Here is a 15,997-nt window from a genome sequence, read left to right as displayed (position 1 = left end):
TTTTGTGCTGAAGGCAGATAAGGCATTGCAAACCAACAAAAGGACCCAAATTAACCCAGCAAATAGTGAGTACTTCACTTTTCTCATAAATTATTAATGGTGGAAACATTAAAGAGTTTAAAGGTTTATGCAAAATCCTGGCCTCTTAGAAGTCAATAGCAATTTGGGCTAAGGTCCATTTATACTGCTCTAGTAGTGTAATTGGGACCCTAAAGTTCAAATGTTTTCTATATCAAATTTGGAGTGACGAAACATTATGGGTGAGCATAACTGGGCTTTAAATCTCCCACTTCCAGTCTCTCTCAAGGTATTTCATAACTTCTGCTTTTGTTCCAATCTGGACCAGGACATGTAGAAGCACAAAACAGTAAAAAAAGCATGACAAATTGCTATGAGATTTTTGTGAACCTCATTAAAGTTTGGTTGGAGTTAACTTAGAATTTTGAACAAAAGTTTGGGGTTTTTCATCTTAACTGAACCTCTTTTCTAGTTCCCCTTCTCTTTTTTTTTAATATTTCAGTTGTTTTATATTCCAGTAGAATACGGTTGTTGTGGCTGACGGGGAGCATCTAGAACTGATATCGAGATTTACTTAGTGTGTCACCCTTCAACTTAGTCTAATTAAAGAAAAGCCTTGGAAATGTACACAGTAACCCCAAATGTCAAGTTGACTTATTATATCTCGCAATTCATGTCATACTGAAGCAGATCGCCCATTCTTTTCACCCTTCTTCCTTCCTATTCCCATGCGAACATTAATTGACTTGAAAGATGGGCCATATATAGCTCTAATTGTGGCTCAAATCCCTCAAGTTGTAGTATTAAGTTTAACCAAGAACTAGATCAACTCCAGTTAGGAGGTTATTAACTTTTCTCATTTGATACAATATAACCTCAAAAATAAATGATGAAATGTAAGCAAAGGTTTAAAGGTACAGGGGGAGAAATAATTTTCTCATGTGGAAAGAAAACAATTCCAAATGCTTGTTCTTTGCTAAGAGTTCAGCAATGTCCTAGTTTAATATTTGTGTGTGTGTTCCCTAATTTGTTTGCTTCATTGTCCTGTTGAAAATCTTTGTTGAAAGTTCACACTTAAGTAGACAATAAAATATATTTGAGTAGTGATCCTGTGCTGGGAAATAGTAAGGGACCAGGGCATAGGTGGTCTAATCTAGCGACCACACCTGGGCTGGAGTCCACAAGTCAGGGATGGTAGTCAGTGAGGCGGGGTCAGAGGAATCGCTAGAGCCGGGTTCAATAAGCAAGAGTCAGGCTCAAAGTCAGGCTAGAGTCAGAGACTAGGGAGAGTACCAGGCTAGAGTCAGGAAGGAAGAGTCATGGTGCATTGGGAGGCCAGGCGATGGGGTGAGATCTGAAGTCACAACAGGCCCAACGTCTGGATTGTTTCCTAGTGAACTTCCTGGGGCATCCTCCAGGGTTAAATAGGCCAATCAGAGGGATGCAGGGTGCTTTCACTCTGTCTCCTTTGTGCGGTATGTTCTACTGCATCTATTCTCTACCATGCTCCTTGGGTAGAGCTTTGTGTAAGCTCCTGGTGGCCCTGTGGGAACATCAACTGCCCTGGGTTTGCTCCACAAAAGTTCTAGTCCCTTCGTCGTTACAGAAATTTTTGTAGTCACTATGGTAAAATTTTCTTGGAATTCACTACAGTTTCACTGTCTATAAACCACTTGGATATATATCTATCCATTCCATGGATATTTCTTAAATTACTGATATTTGCAGCAAAACAAGTGATATAGTCAAGTGACTTTTGGAATATTCATTGGCTATTCTTAATGTTTGGTGTGTGTAAAAATAATCATGTTTGTAGTTTGCTTATCAGAATGTTCCTTAAATAAATACACTGTCAGATTCTGCCATTACTTACACTCATGCAACCCCAAATAGGCAGTGATAGCAGTCAATGTGGATACATGAGGCAGAGTGAGGGAAGAATCCGGTCTATGGCATTTAAGATCCAAAATAAATTATGGAAATAATATGATAAATTACCCATATTCTGACATTTGGACCTTTGAAAATAAAAGGTTCTCCTTTGTCAGATGAGAAGATTTTCAGTTGTATTTACATGACCTATGTTGACAACCAGTGATCAGCTGGGTTACTCACTTCATCTTGTTTAATGTCATGTCATATCATGAGCAAATGTGACAATCTATCCATAATGGAATGTGATGTCAGACCATTTAAAAGAGAACCCTTAACTGTACATACAAACAAGCTGTAGTTAGTGTGAATTGGATAGATTCTTGACTGGAGCTAGGCTATAATATTTTCTCGTTTTAAAATAACTTCACTTCAGTCATGGTCACACCCCCGGCACCCATTTTTGTTCACTTCTCATGAACATTCAAGTGATGTAGTTTTACTGGCACAAATGTTTGCAGAAAACAAATTACAAAATTATGGCACATATATTTCTGGAAGCTAAGGCCCCAAAGAGCCCCATACAAGCTTGGACCTACACAGAGCCCCACGGATTTCAATAGGACTAAGTGGGTGCATGCTTCTGCCCATACACAGCTCATTGCAGATTCAGATGCAAGTATTCATGCCCGAAGTGCTTATAGAATCATAGAATCATAGAATATTAGAGTTGGAAGGGACCTCAGGAGCTCATCTAGTACAACCCCCTGCTCAAAGCAGGACTAACCTCAGCTATATCATCCCAACCAGGGCTTCGTCAAGCCTCAGCTTAAAAACCTCTAAGGATGGAGATTCCACCACCTCCCTAGGTAACCCATTCCAGTGCTTCACCACCCTCCTAGTAAAAAACTTTTTCCTAATGTCCAACCTAGACCTCCCGCCTTGCAACTTGAGACCGTTGCTCCTTGTTCTGTCATATGCCACCACCGAGAACAGCCTAGCCCCATCCTCCCTGGAACTCCTTTTCAGGTAGTTAAAGGCTGCTATCAAATCCCCCCTCACTCTTCTCTTTTGCAGACTAAACAAGCCCAGTTCCCTCAGCCTCTCCTCATAAGTCCTGTGCTCCAGCCCCCTAATCATTTTTGTTGCCCTCCACTGGTCTCTCTCCAACTTGTCCACATCCTTTTTGTAGTGGGGGGCCCAAAACGACACAATATTCTAAATGCAGCCTCACCAATGCCGAATAGAGGGGAATAATCACTTCCCGTGACCTGCTGGCAATGCCCCTCCTAATGCAGCCCAATATGCCATTAGCCTTCTTGACAACCAGGGCACACTGCTGACTCATATCCAGCTTTTTATCCACCGTTACCCCCAGGTCCTTTTCTGCAGAACTGCTGCCTAGCTCGTCGGTCCCCAGTCTATAGCTGTGCATGGGATTCTTCCTTCCTAAGTGGAGGACTCTGCACTTGTCCTTGTTGAACCTCATTAGATTTCTTTTGGCCCAATCCTCCAGTTTGTTTAGGTCACTCTGTATCCTATCCCTACCCTCCAGGGTATCTAACACTCCCCCCAGCTTAGTGTCGTCCGCAAACTTGCTGAGGTTACAATCTACCCCATCCTCCAGATCATTAATAAAGATGTTGAACAAAACCGGCCCCAGGATCGACCCCTGGGGAACTCCGCTTGTGACCGGTTGCCAGCTAGACATGGAGCCACTGATCACTACTCGTTGAGCCCTATGCTCTAGCTAGTTCTCTATCCATTTTATAGTCCATTCATCCAACCCATACTTCTTTAACTTGCTGATAAGAATACTGTGTGAGACAGTATCAAAAACTTTGCTAAAGTCAAGGTATATCACATCCACCACCTTCCCTACATCCACAGAGCCAGTCACCTCATCATAGAAAGCAATCAGGTTGGTCACGCATGACTTTCCCTTAGTGAATCCGTGTTGACTGTTCCTGATCACCTTCCTCTCCTCCAAGTGCCTTAAAATGGATTCCTTAAGGACCTGCTGCATGATTTTTCCAGGGATTGAGGTGAGGCTGACCGGTCTGTAGATCCGTGGATCCTCTTTCCTCCCTTTTTTGAAGATGGGCACTATATTTGCTTTTTTCCAGTCCTCAGGGACCTCCCCCTGTTCCCACGAGCTTTCAAAGATAATAGCCAATGGCTCTGAAATCACCTCAGCCAACTCCCTCAGCACCCTCGGGTGCATTGCATCCGGCCCCATGGACTTGTGAATGTCCAATCCCTCTAAATAGTCTTGGACCCGTTCCTTCAGCACTGCGGGATGTTCACCTCCTTCCCATTCTGTGCCACCCAGTGCAGCAGTCTGAGAGCTGATCTTGTCTGTGAAGACAGAGGCAAAAAAGGCATTGAGTACCTCAGCTTTCTCCACATCCTCCGTCACTAGGTCGCCTCCCTCATTCTCTAAGGGGCCCACACTTTCTCTAATCTTCCTCTTGTTGGCAACATGCCTGTAGAAACCCTTCTTGTTCCCCTTCACGTCCCTTGCTAGCTGCAACTCCAATTGTGCTTTGGCCTTCCTGATTTCATTCCTGCACGTTCGAGCAGTGTTTATATAATCCTCCCTAGTCATCTGACCAAGCTTCCACTTCTTGTAAGCTTCTTTTTTGTGTTTAAGTTCGCCAAGGACATCTTTGTTAAGCCAAGCTGGGCGCCTACCATATTTGCTATTCTTTCTGCACATCGGGATGGTTTGCTCTTGTGCCCTCAATAAGGTCTCTTTAAAATACAGCCAGCTCTCTTGGGTTCCTTTCCCCCTCATATTAGCCTCCCAGGGAATCCTGCCCATCAGTTCCCTGAGGGAGTCAAAGTCTGCTTTTCTGAAGTCCATGGTCCGTATCCTGCTGCTCTCCTTTCTTCCTTTCATCAGGATCCTGAACTCGACCATCTCATGGTCACTGCTGCCTAGGTTGCCACCCACTTGTACTTCCCCTACCAAATCTTCCCTGTTTGTGAGCAGCAGGTCAAGAAAAGCACGGCCCCTAGTTGGTTGCTCCAGCACTTGCACCAGGAAATTGTCTGCAACACTCTCCAAAAACTTCCTGGATTGTTTGTGCTCTGCTGTATTGCTCTTCCAGCAGATGTCAGGGTGATTGAAGTCTCCCATGAGAATCAGGCCCTGTGAACTGGAAACTTTCCCTAGTTGAGTAAAGAAAGCCTCATCCACCTCATCCTCTTGGTCTGGTGGTCTGTAACAGACACCCACCAGGACATCACTCTTATTGTTCTTGCTTCTAAGCTTAACCCAGAGACACTCAACTGACTTATCTCCAGTTTCATACTGGAGCTCAGAGCAGTCATAGTGCTCTCTTACATACAGTGCGACTCCTCCCCCCTTTTGCCCCTGCCTGTTCTTCCTGAACTGTTTATACCCATCCATGACAGCGCTCCAATCGTGAGAGTTATTCCACCAAGTCTCAGTTATTCCAATCTTGTCGTAGTTTCTTGACTGTGCCAGGACTTCCAGTAGTTATGTAGTTATCCAATCAGGAACAGGAAAAATATGAAGCAACTTTTCTGATCAGTCAAAGCTAATCATTCCACAAAACAAAAACGGTGAAAGCATATCTGTTGAATAAATTCAAATAATGACAGTTGTTTAGGAGATAGTGATCTGCGTGCAGATATCTTATGAGCAGAAAAAATAGGCTAAATTTGTCAAACTAATTATTAATTGTATATTACTCACTTTCCTAGCCAGTATTCACCTCAAAAGGATGTGCTTTTTTCAAATCTATCAACAGCTCACAACCACAAACCCTAGACTGTCTGCTCACCTCTAATCAGGGGTCATTAATGCTAGGTCAAAAGCAGTAAGTGAGATAGGCAAAATTATAGGTTTAATAATAAGTATGAAATTATTCTAGGTGATTTTTAATCTTCATTGATTTTGAAAATTAATTGGGTGGTAGCAAAAGCTGGCAGAAAGCTTTAATTTAAATCAGACAATTAAAAGCCCCAGAAGGCTTGGGGCTTAGAATAATAGCCACTGCTTTAAGGATTAAATTTTGGTTTCAGAACCAGAAATGATTCTATAATATGCAGGCGAATTGTTTGTTTCTGTTAGTAACTATTCCATTGTATGTTGCCAATTGAAGATCAAAGATGTGTTCCTACATTTAAATACCATCTTCTCAAGCCAACTAAAGAAAATTATTTGTATAAACTTGGTGTAATTAAAATTTGGTTTCAGTGTTAGTAATTTTTTGAATTCTGAGAAATATTAGAGTCTCTCTAGAAGTGAAGTTTTTAGTCGTCAATAGTTTGGTATATGGTATGAAGTAGAGTCATTTCCACAGCTAATTTCATGAAGGTTCCTAAAGTTTCATACTGCTTTCCTCGTTTGTTTGGTAGTAGTTTGGCAGACTCACAACAAAACCACAAATAGCTTTTCTTTCAACAGTGTTTGTGTGAAGAAGCCTGGCTTCATTTTGTGTGAGGCTTTGTGGTATTGGTTCTGACAGTATGTCCACATTACAGCTGGGCTAGAGCAGATTTGTGCCACTCTATTGTTGCAAAACTGCCCTTACCACAGACTTAAATGACCTCTCCATAGGATTAAACTCACCAAAGTGGCTCCATCACTACTTCCCCCACCAACTACAGCTGGCAAAGAGGCCATGGCTGGAGAAAAAGGGGAAAAGCATTTCCAACTCTTGAGATTTTACCACATCTCATGACATTTGTGCTTCTCTTAAAGCCCCCACTCCCAAAGGCATGTGGTGTTGTGAGAATTTCAGCTTTAATTTAAAAAAAAACCCATAGAAAAGAAACTTTTAGTCATCATGGTTGCAGAGAAAAGCTTGAAAAGTTGAATGAAATGTGCCCCAAAGACTCAAAAACCAGAAGGCATAGAAACAGAATGCATTTTTTATTTAATTTCATGATTTGGCGCTGGGGTCTGACTCATTCATTTTGAATGCTTGGGTTGGGCAATACTGTATGTTTATGCCCAGTGATCTCTGGCTGCTGAAATGGTCCCTTAGGTCCATATGCCACTCTTGCAAATTAGAGCAGTCCTCAGGGTGCTCTAAATAGTGACAGGAGGGCGGGGCTAGCAACAATCAGCTCCAAACTGGAGGGAAGATAAGATGCATTAAGGCCACCTTTTCACTTCTCTTCCCACTGACTGATGCCAAGAGCTCTTGAGCTCCTGCTCCAGTTCTGGCCCCAGATTTCCATTCTTAGTATTTGGTTTGAATGATTGATATTAATCAAGATCTTTGTTCTGTTCCTTGCTTTAGTGTGCAGGAAATCATGTTCAGAACAGAGCAAATTTCCCCTTATGACTAAATTTAAAAATCCCTTTTTGAACCTATCACTCAGCAAAAACAGTCTTTGTTCTAAATACATATTTTGCATTGTGTATTTGCAAGGAAAAAAATGCTTTTTAGTCCCACCTTTGAAAGAAGAACTGGAAATTAAAATCACAAAGTATTTAGAAACAAAGATGACAAAACAAGCAAACAAAACACACACCAATATATGCCAAGTGAAGAGAATATATTATTGCAGAAGTTTTGAGTTTAGATTAGGTCTTAAAAAAGTCTTTAGAATGGCTGAGCTTTTATAAATTCACTCTGAGTGTTTGTTTTCATGCTCCCATAGCCTTTCTGTGAAATCCGTGACAACCTCTTTATGTCTAAGGAAATTTAAAACTCCTTTGAAATTCCCTGAGCAGCTAAAAGATCTCATCAAAAGATACTGCTGTAATATCAAGAAGAGTTTGAAGAATTATGCCTTAAAGTTTTGCCAGAGATCTCAGCATCCCTCTTTCTGTTTCTTGCATTATCAAACAGAATTCTGGCTAGTCTGCCTTTGGCAGGCAAGGCAATTCCTGAGATACTTACAGTTCCACAGCTTGCTGCCAAGTTTTAGATAAAAAGGTGTTCTCTCTCTACTACTCTCTGTCTGTATAATCTCTAAACTTTCATGGTGCATTCAAAATAATTGAGAGTACAGTTGCTAGGACATGAGAGGAAAAATGTGCTGGATAATTCTGCCATTATTTGCTTCCCCAGCTGGCAACAGCAAAACATGGCAATAATCTATTAAACATAATATGCATGAATCACCTCTGGTTTCTTTTCCAACTGTCTATTTAGTGCATCACCATATTCCCTAACCTAGTCATATAATTTTGGCAATTGGCTAAATACACTACTATTTCACTTACCTTTCCTTTCGAAACCGGTCCTCTTTCAAGCCATCAAAATACCCCGTAAGCAGGTATTATGGTGAGGGCTGAGAAGCATATTTAGTTTGTGATTTGTGGAGTTTCTGTATTAAGACAAAAGATTTGTATTGGATTTTCCACATCTTCATATTTGCCAAAATGTCAAAATGTTGCTATTTTAATTCCCCCAGGGAGAATCCCGCTTCCACTGAAGTCAATGATATTTTGCCGTACAACAAACCATAGTCAATGGCATGTGTGTGAAAATTCTGTTACCTGCATGCTCACAAGAATGAACTGTCTTTATTTCTAGACTGAGGAATTCCAGATACATTTGAATGTAGAGATATTTTTACTAAGACGGATCCAGTTTACTGTGTGCTCTTATAGTGAAAATTCATATAACTGATTGACCCAGGCCTGTGTAACCCATCTCTGCTTCTGCTTCTGCTTCATGTGGTGCTCTGTCCCTATCCAGTGGCACCTAGCCCAGCTAGAGATTGATGAGTCTGCTACAGCCTTAGCTAAGAGCCATGTGGCTTCTAGCTCATGCCTTAGAGGCTCATGCACTCAGGGCATGTCTACACTGCCAAAGTGGCAGGGATAGGTGCACTGGCATTGATTGAGTGGGTCTGCGTAGACCTGCTCAGTTGATGGGAGAATGCTCTCTGGTTGACTCAATTAGTCCACCTCCCCGAAAGGTGGAAGGCAGCGTCGATGGGAGGGCATCTCCTGTCGACACAGCACAGTGAAGATGCCGCGCTACATCAACTGCCACTGTCAGTGTAGACCAGCTCTAAGCTTGAGAGGTCCCAAGTTTGAAGACAACCAGGGTCTGTTGCCATTACAATAGCATTTAGTAAACTAACTCCAACAGAGCCCTCATGCTGTGGCTGGTTTGCTGCTTCCCCTACCCACGTTTTTGGCTATGCTGTGGGCTGTTTCCTATAATATTTTTATTCTGTGCAAAAACTATGTAGTCAGAGAGTTCTGCAGCCTTCTAGTGCAAATTAACAAAGGTAAGGAGCATGTATTCCCAGTGGTCCATGACTGCTGTGGGCTTCTGCAAGGAATTTATTGTATTAGTTCCAACCTTTAAGTCCCTAAATGGCTGGGGTGCAGGTTAAAGGAGACATCACTTCTTTCCATGCTATGCTTGGAGCCAGGGGAGGTGCACAAGCTGTTCTAATCTCCCTGAGCTATCAAGCTTACTGAGGTTTGCCTTTTCACTGAAGTGAACATTATTTTCAAGGTTAGCAATGTCAACTCAGATGTCTCCCCAAACTGGCTGGGAGCCCAGGAGGGAAGCAACTTTGGAAGTCTTATCTCTAAACTGAGAGGTTAGGTCAGCTTAGCTTTTCCTCTTCTAAGAGACAGATCTATCCCAATCTGACAGCAGCTTCAAATATCTTCCAATATGGCATTAAAATATTCAGTTCCTCTTGAGTGAAGTTGGAGATGGCAGCCTATTCAGCTGTCCGAAGGGCTGACTACACAGATATCTGCTGGGGGACATCAGACCAGATGGAAAGTTCAGACTCTTTATTTTGAAAAATACTATTACTGAATTGAAGGAGATAAAAGTGGTGTAAATTAACTTAGCACAGTGTGGGCAGTGCAAGCTAATACTGCTTTATTGCCAAAATTTTTCTGTAAAAAACAAAACAAAATGAAAACTAGTTTTGTGGCATTAGGGCATTACTTGGCAGATATATATGTATATTTTTTTTGCTCCAGTTGCACTTCTGTTTGTTCAAAACAGTCCCTTACTGAGGCTATGTCTACATTGCCACTTATGTCAGTATAACGTATGTCACTCAGGGATATGAATAAGCCACCTCCCCAAGCAACATAAGTTACACCAACCTAAGCCCCAACGTGGACAGCACTATGCTGGCAGGAGAGCTTCTCTCACCGACATAGCTGCCACCACCTGCTGGGGGTGGATTAATTAAATCGATGGGAGAGCTCTCTCTCATTGGCTTAGAGCGGGTACGCTAGAGCGCATACATTGGCACAGCTGCATTGCTGTAAGCTTTCTATGTAGCCATAACCTAAATATCTACTTATGAAACAACAAATAAAATGAAAGGCAAGTTTTCATTAGTAATCACCTATATCCTGGACCCATTTTCAAGAGTGACTACTTTGTATTATTATGCTCAAGTGAGATCCACATAGACATGCAAACAGGGTGAATGTTCATTTATATTTGCAAATGTGAGAATGCACCTTAGGTGACTGTGTGGAGACTGGGCTTCATCGGTTTAGAAACAGATGGTCTGTAGGAGATAATGGACCTGCACTGGCTGACCCCACATGAATGTTTTGCCTTCAATTTGTAATCAATCTGTAAATGTTATAATCAGTTTCGATAGTCTGAAATAAACTTTTGCCACATTTGATTATGGATTTCTAAAAATGTTATAATTTGCTATTTAAGTGCAGTGGTGGTGTTTTTGTTGTTGTTTTTTGTTTTGGGTTTTTAATGTTTTTTTTTTTTTAAATCTACATGCAACAAAACCAGAATCTTTTGTTTCTGCTTTTTGGGTTGTTATTATAAAGCTGAGATAGCTAGATCCTAAATTCCCATTTGTATCTACTGGTGAGACGTTGTCAGTACATTCTTAATATGTTACTTTTATATTTTTTTAAATTACACATTAGTGGTTTACATGAAAGTCAGCAACAACAAATTGCAAATATACAAAACATCCCTACAGCAAATGTTTGCAAATATTACAATACGTAAGGTCAAAATAGTTTTTTTTTTGTTGAGAACAGCAATATGAAAAAGTTCTTAAGTCTTTTTCACAGTGCAACAAATTAACAACTAATTCTTAAAGTCATATTTCCAAATTTCACAAAGGCAAAATAATCTGGTAATGTTTTTGGCCATAATACAAAAGCGCTCTTCACATTGGCATCCAACTGAAATATGCATAAAAATACATCATTATGAATGTATCCATTGCGCTAACTGTTAATTAATGCAAATTAAACCATCCTAGATTACACATTTTAATTTTTGCTTTTTGCCTCTAGACTAACATGAATGCTAAACACAGCTTTACCAAAAGAAGCTCAAGAACTGCGCACAGCTCTGGTTTTTCAGATCTTAGTTTTTACGTAGAGAATGGTAGGATGCAATGTCTTCTTAACCCTCTTTGCCAGAAGGATTATTTTTTACATGGAGTACACTTGAAGGTCCATTGAAATTAATACAGTGGAGTCCTGGTTCATGGCTAGGGTTCTGAGTAATACAAATAAAATCAAGTAATAATAATATAGGAGGTCAGATTCAAGGAGAAAATACCATTGCACTAAGAAGTGTGAAACTCCTCCCTAAAGCATTGCCTATCCACAGTGTATCAACTAGGGGATACTTTTTCCATGGGCACTTGTAAGTCTTGATCCTGCTTTCCGCTGTGCATCAGAGGTTCAGTCCTGCAAGATGATGATCTCTTTAGCACACAAGAAGTCCCAGTGAAATCAATGGGACTACTCTTATACTTATGGGTAAGCATGGTGCTTTGCTGCCAAGAGCACTCAGCACTTTGCAGGATTTAGCCCATGAAGCTTCTTGCAGGATCCAGCCTATGCGAATCACCAAACACTAGCCCATGAGTGATATTTACAGGGGAAGCTATAGCTCTGAAGCATTCTAACATCTTCAGAAGTGTGAGTTTGCTTAGTCAGATTCTCCCCAAAAGGCTGTGTTTCATGAAAAGTGGGTCATTTTATCCCTAAGCCTCAGTTATTCATATCCAATCATCTCAAATGAGTGAATAAGGAACTCATTTTTTAGAATGTAAATTATTCTATACATATTGTGGAATAAACAATACAAATGAATCTCCCCAGATGCACAGTGATTCAATAGGGAGCTGTCTGCCCTCATACCATTCTACACATCTTTCAGATAAATCAGAGATTCAAATGCAAAATCCAGAATGATAGGGACATCATGTGGATTTGTAAGTACCCGTGGGAGACCTGGGGTCCATAATCTAATGAATGGATTACACTCATCCATCTCATATGTCCTGTAAAAATGGGAAGAGGTTAGACTCCAAAAGAATGCAGTGCTGGTAGCAGCATTTTGTGGCATGTTGCATGAATGTCAGTGAAGTGAAAAGCAAATTGAGCACTAAGAGTCATCCTGTAGATTTGTGAGCCTCCCTGACCCTTGTATTAGCCATAAAGTAGTGAGTGGATCACACACATCACTATAAAACATGCTATTTGTCATTTTTGATAATTGAAATTTGGAGAGATTATTTCACAAATGAAGAATTCTAAATATAATGCAATCAAGTTACTAATACATTCAAGGTTTTCATCTTCTTATTCAGCTGTTTAAAACCATCATATGGGAGAGAACCCAAAGATATGGAAATTCTTTTTAAAAATGTGATAGGAGTTGCAGCATTTCCTGGCATATGACATATGTTTCTCAATGAACTGTCAGGCATCACTTTTTTTTTTCCTTTTTACACTTTGGCATGACTTTCGCCTCATAGACCTGTATGCTACACGTCAATAAATTACCACAGAGATTCCTGCTTCTTTTTGGAAACTAACCTCATGGCATCAGTAAGCTGATGACATTAACAGAGAGATGTAAAGTCTATCATAAGGTTGCATGATATTTGGATTTGTTGAGTTGTGATATTACTTTTTTCTTATTAGTTTGTGTTGCCAAAGTTTATAGCTGGGCATTTATAATAAAAAATTTCCACAAATATTTGTTCAAATTTTGAAACAAATTTGGTTTTGACTTTGTTCGCATCCATTTTGAATTTGCTTTCCATTAATACTCTAATATATGAGTGTAGTGGCAAGAACATTCATAGACACCCAGATCAGAAAAGCATCCATATTCAGGACAGCACTTAAACACAGGCCTAACTTTAAATACTTGGTTGCATCCCATGGAAGTCAATGAGACTTAAGAATTTCCCTAACTTTAAGCATGAGCTTAAGTGCTGTTCTCAATAAACATGACCTTAAGTGAAGATTTGTGTTTTCCTGAGTCAGGGCCAGAAACAGCATATTTTAAGCAAATGCTGAGAAATTGAATTTCAAATCTGTAATAATTAAATTTCACCAGCAACCTGATTCTATGAGTTACACTTATCCAATCAGGCCATAAAAACATACCATGTGTCACGTATCTAGTGTAAACAATTCATACTTTGTATATCAAATACTCTCAGCGAAAGGCATCAACACATGTTACGGACCAAAAACCTTTCATGGAAACATTTTGGTAAATAATTTTGAATAATGAATATGTTAAAGAAAATCCCAGTTTTGTGGACAATTCATGAACAAAATAAAGAAAAAAAGGTGCAATTTCTTGAAAAAATTATTTGTTATTAATTGTTCACACAGGCCTCTTTAGGATTATGCATCACGACAAACGATGTCAGATTATCAGTTGAGACCGTGGTATATCAACAGAGACATACGCTGCAGTAATTGTACTTCAGACAATGCAGTTTCTAGTTGCTGCAATGGACAAGGATGGAGGAGAGATGATGAGACAGTGATTTAGATGATAAATATGAAGAGAAGAGCACAATCTATTGTACACAGAAAACGTGTACAATCCCTACCAGGAAGTGTGATGATTGGGTCTGTATGGGAAGACACAGGAAAGAAGCCCTCCAAAACACGTAACTGCAGCAACTAAAACAAAAATAAGAATCAGGGTATGGTATAAACCTGCTGCCCTAACAACATGCAGGGACACCCTGTTCATTTTCCTTTTCAGCATTTGGGTCTTAATCTGATATGAAAAAGGGAAAACGTGTTTCACATGCTGCTGTCATGCTGCTTTTGAGTCTGTTCTCAATTCTACAATTTGTCAGGAATGCACAGCAAAATCTGTAATAATGTAAGTGGCCTATTATATTGCTGTATGAGCCTCACGCAATCCTTTTGTCACATAGGCAAAACTCCATGGCTTGCCTCACTTGTTTATTTTTCTGTAGTGATGGCACTGACTAACACACTTATCACGCCAAACAAAACTGAGAAATTGTTACTGTTGCTCTTTTATATCCTCTGTATGGTGTGATGAGGAGAGAAAGGGATGAGAATGATATAATTAAAAGTATATAAGATAACACTCTAGCACTCACTGGTAAACCTGGGTCTTAGCTGATTTTAGATATATGTAGGATAACTCTTTTGTACTATAGTTTTTCAGTATGTGTCATAAGATTCAGAATTTAAGCAGGACTGCATCAAAAATAGTCTTTTCCTTTCTCCTTGACATCACCGGTAAAAGCCCTGGAAGCCATTGATCAGTCCCTCCCTTTAATGCTGTCCCATGGAACAAGGGGGTCAAAAACTGTAATGAATAACAGGTCAATGAAAAATAAATAAAAGCAGATATTTCTCCCTTCACACTGTGTGTGGAGTCAGTTTGTGGTATTCCTGCTACAGGACATGGCAGAGTCAGAAACTGTAGCCGGATTTTTAAAAAGGACTGGATTATTGTATAGGCAAAAACAACATTTGGTGTTACCCATGCCAAGATAATGGTAATCAAATGTCATCTTTCAGGGAATCAGATGCTCGCTACAGGGGTAAGAAAGGAATTTGTCTACCCCATGTACAGCATTGCATAACTGGTAAAGTGCATTATTTTGTTTTATCTTTCTCTGAAGCATCTGTATTGACTACTGTCAGAGACATTTTGCAGCATTTGATGGCTCAGTAATCTGTTTTTGTAAACTATCTTCTACATTCTGGTGCTTCCTAATTTGAAAAGTGTATTTGCAGGTTTATGATATTTGCTACTGCCCCTTTCATTTTGGGAAATATGTGAAGCAAAACAATCAAGACATATATAAAACCAGACTACTAGTAGCTCAGGGAAAAACTAGATGGCTTTCTTTAAAAAAAAGCTACTTCTTTTAATTTACTAGTCAGACTTTTTCTTGCTGTCATCTTATTTATATTTTTATAGTGAGAAATCAAGAAATCCCATACAGGATAAATCTTTAATCAAGCACAGAGTCAAACTTGTGATTCCACTAACAGGAGGCTGAAAATAGCTCTCAAGTGCACCAGCACTTTCTGCCCACACAGAGTAATGACCTGTAGGGATAAATGTGCCAGAAGGGAAATCCATGCACTGTTTTTGATTTACAACCTCATTTTTAATGACAGAGGACAAAGAAATAGCAACAGAATGCACTTGTAAATCCTTCTGTTTTTCAGAGTCAGCTTTCAAAAGGCTAACATGATCGGATAATTTAAAGCTGGCTGAGTCAAAATGAGAGTAGCTGAATGGACTGTGGTTTTACAGATGCACAGGACCTTGGTTAATGCCCCATTCTCCCCTGCTGCAATAAAGAGTGAAAAAATCTGCTCTAAAAATAAATTCAGAGCTGGTGGAGGTCAGGCAATTTATCACATTTTGTATGTATCTCTTTTGGTAAAGTCAAGAACGCTTGGTGAAAATGCCTCTCATGGACTTCCACCAAATTGCTTCTGTCACACATACCACCACTCCATAGTCTTGACTTTTCTGGCCCTAATCAAGGTCAATGGGACTACTCATGTGCTTAAAGTTAGATATGCACTGAAGTGCTTTGCTGGATTGGATCATAAGCTATCATAGGCTTTTGGCTGATCTGTTCTCTTTTTTTTTTTAAACAAATTAAACAAAAATAATGAACTTTTGTGTACTTTGGTAAGCATCTAAGCTGAAACCTTCACTTTATAAGACAGATCCCAATTGAACAGCATATGTGTTTACTTTATTAAATGTCATGCATTCCATTACAATGAAGACAGTTATGCCATTAAGTGTTATAGCTAAAGTTATAGTGGAGATAGAGCACAACTTAGTTGTCACTAAGTGTTGGCAAAAGGAAA

Source organism: Emydura macquarii, unplaced genomic scaffold (genome assembly GCF_026122565.2).
Source record: "Emydura macquarii macquarii isolate MOO-44397 ecotype Brisbane River unplaced genomic scaffold, CSIRO-AGI_Emac_v2 contig_1146, whole genome shotgun sequence".
NCBI lineage: Eukaryota > Metazoa > Chordata > Testudines > Chelidae > Emydura > Emydura macquarii.
This window is presented reverse-complemented; position numbering follows the sequence as displayed.